Genomic DNA, 3,485 nt, shown 5'->3' with positions numbered 1-3,485 from the left:
GAGAGGGCTTCTTCCAAAGTGTTGGAAAGCGGGTAGACCCCAGGGCTGTCCCTGTGCCTGTCCAGCCCTGGGACAGCCACGATGCTGTGAAGGGCTGTGGAAGTCCCTTTGCAAAGGGCTTTGCGAGGGAAGGGGCACCCTGCTGACCCTGTCCCAGACTGGGGCAAAAGAAAAAGGTGCCCAAGGTCACTGGGGAGCATTGGTGCTGAGCTGGAAATAGCATGGCAGGGACATGGGTGCCTTTGACAGCGGCTTCGGCTGCTCTCCCTGCCCAGGGGGCACAACATTTATGTGAATTTTGTCCCTGCTTTGCAGTATCCACCCAAGGGGTGGTTTTGGGCACCCACATCCATGCTCTCCTTCATCGGGGTGCCCAGCAATCAGGGCAGGGGTATCTGATCCGCAGGGGCACTGCGATGAGACCGGCTCCTACCTCGGGGGGATTTCTGACCTGATCTGACCTGCTCCTTTGAGCATCTCAGGGAAGGAGCATGTATATTTTTAGGTGCTGTCCCTGTTGCCTACCTTTGTTGGGAAGCAAAGCTAAATCAGATGAGTGGCAAAGCCAGAAGATATTACAGCCCCAGCAAGCTGCTGATTAAGTGTTATATTTAACACTTTAAGACAGTATCTGTTCTCTTCCAGCTGAGGTGAAGAGACTCCCCAGCAGCAGCTCCCTGCCGTTTTCCTGGCTGAGCCTCACATGAGACCCGGAGCACTGCTCCCTGCCAAGACATTCAACCTTTCTTGTCCCAAATACCTTCTCCCCAAGTACTCATGTCCTCAATCTGCCAGCCCCTACCTGCTTGGGACCCCCTGCTCGATGGACTTGGCTTCTCCTCCCATCAGGAAGGCATTGGGCTGCCTGTCCCGCAGGCACTGGTCAGCGGTTTAGCCGGTGTGTATCGTCTCCTGCATCCCAGGAGCAGGGAAATAAAGGGGAATTGTGAATGAACATGTGGATTTTGCTCCAGATGAGTGTGATCTCCCTCCTACTGCAGAGACGGAGCCTGCAGGGCTTTATCCCTGGCTGGGGGGCAGGTTCAGAGCAAGGGGTGTGCAAAGAGATTTCAGCCCTGCTCCCCTGCAGAGGACATTGCTCCCCAGAGCTTTCAGGGGGGTATGCACATCTACAGGAACCAGGAGCTTAAATCCCTCCATGGATCCGTCCTGTTCCCCTGTCCAAGCTGGAAAGCCACCACCTCCCTGCAGCGGGGCTCTGTCCCCCAAAGAGCATGGTGAGCTGGCTGCTGAGGCCAAAATTACTGGGGGTTCAGAAGGTGGGATTTGCACACCCCAGCCCCACCAGCCTTACAAATTACGGGACAAAGAGCAAGACTATCACTGCGAGTTTGCCACAAGCAGCCAAGCACTCCTGCCTGCACCTCTGCCTGCCCACGGTGGCTGCAGGCAGCAGAGCGGTTGAGCTCTTGTCCCCGATGACGAGGGACCTTGTTCATCAGCAACAGGATGACATGAAAGAGCTGAGAAGCCAATTTTTATAAAAATGCACACTCTCTGGGCCATCATCTTACAGATTGATCTCAGAGGCTGTGACGGTTGTGCTAGGTGCTGTACAAGGGAGGCAGACTGCTGACCTGTGTTTCCTAGGAGTTTGTGGATTCATTGGTGTCTCATAAGGGGTTAAGCTTTTCTTTCACAATGCACTAGTGGGTTGTTATTCTGCACTCAGGTATCTGTTGCCATGAAACTTTTTGTTTTGGAGACCTCTAATCTAAGCTCAGTTGAAACTGGCCAGTGGATTTTACAATCATTTGGCAGCACAGATTTACACACGTATGCATTTACACACACACACACAGGCACACACAAGCCTCATTTCTTTAGGAAGGGGGCTAAATCCAAGGATTTTCTCTGGGAAGCTAATCAACATACAGCTCAGTTTGGAGAACCCAGCGCATCAGATAAACTAACACTCTTGTAAATGTGAAAGGGTCAAGGCTTGGTCTAAAACCCACCCAAATCGAAGCAGAGATGCCAGCCAGCATCCCCAGGCTTTGCTCCAGGCTCTTTTTGACCACATGCACACAACGCGTGATGCTTGCACTCACCTATCAAGTCATGAATGAGGTCCTTGATGAGATGCCCAACGATGGCGTATGCCACTGCCACCACCACCAGGGCTGCCATGAGAAGGTAGAGGACAGCCTTGGGCAGAGGAATGGCGTCTCGAGGAGGGGGTTTGTACTCCTTGTAAAGCTGGTCATTGTCCGAATATGAGTACTGGAACAAGTGGTCCAGGCCAGCTGTGAAGTTGCTGGAGTTCATGGACTGGCTGTTGGACAGGTAGTTGTCCTGTTCAGAGTCCTGGAGGACACTTACCACAGAGCTGGTAGTGGCTTCCACTTGCTGTACCAAGTTAAGAGTCTTGTTAACGCTGGGGAGGATCTGGGAGAGGAAAGTGCTCCAATCTTTGATGGCACTGATGTTGCAAATAATCATAATTGCAATGAAGAAAGAGATCTCCAAGCCTGAGAGATTTAAAAGGGAGAGAAAGAGGAGAGAATTGCCCTACTTACACCAAACCATGTACTGCAAACTGGGCAGAGAAGGTCTTGCTGGGGTATGTTTCTCATTTGCAAATTCTTACATGATCTGGTAGGGATGTATCCGTGGTATGTTGGTCCTCAGTCCTGTGAATGCACACAGCAAACCCCTACAGGCATGAAGTTCCTTGGGAAAAAGTAGATGCTGGAATGATTTTGACTGATATCATTTTTGTTCCTCAGCCGTCTCTCCCTGATGCTATTCACTGATGAAAGCTGGAGAGACAGGATCCTGTAGGTATTTTCAGTCATCTGGAAAAGAAAGATAAATTGCTTTTCTCCAGCTTTTTTTCACAGGTGATGGTCCTTGGAGAGACAGAAATCCTCCCTTTGCAGTCCCCTGGACGCTGTCCGGGTAACAGCAGGCGCGAGGCGTGCGGTGCCGTGACTGTCCCGGTAACGCTGCCCAAAGCGTCCGCAGAGGAGAAACGTATATTCAAACCCCACAAAGTTCAGCTGCTCCCGGTGCGTGACGGAGGCAGCGGCAGGCAGCTCCCGGCTGCACCAGCCTGGCTTTCAGCAACTTCTTTTGCTGGCACCTCCCGATCGATTCCTTTAAAAACAAGACCATAGTCAGAGGCGATGACAGTGACAGCAGGGAGCCCAGCGCCCGGTCTCCGAAGGGCAGGTGAGCTGAGGAGCGGCTGCTCTCGGGTTTTACCTTAAGGACTTTTGCAAGCGAACTGATCTTCTCGCCTGATGCTCCGGCTTGTTTTATTCAGCACTCGGCTCCCTACGGATCTCCTCGCAAACAGAAGCCGATGGGGTGCCGCTGCCTGCCGTCTGTGGGGTGTGCATGTGTGTGGACACCCCTCCCCGTCCTCTTCCTCTCCCGTCCCTTCACCCTACAGCCCCGCTGGCTCTTCCCAGCCACCCCGGCTGCCAGCAGCGAGGGGGAATTGCCGCTGAGAGGGCAGC

The sequence above is a fragment of the Antrostomus carolinensis genome, unplaced genomic scaffold, assembly GCF_000700745.2.
Source record: "Antrostomus carolinensis isolate BGI_N321 unplaced genomic scaffold, ASM70074v2 scaffold8234, whole genome shotgun sequence".
Lineage (NCBI taxonomy): Eukaryota > Metazoa > Chordata > Aves > Caprimulgiformes > Caprimulgidae > Antrostomus > Antrostomus carolinensis.
Note: the sequence above shows the minus strand (reverse complement) of the source record.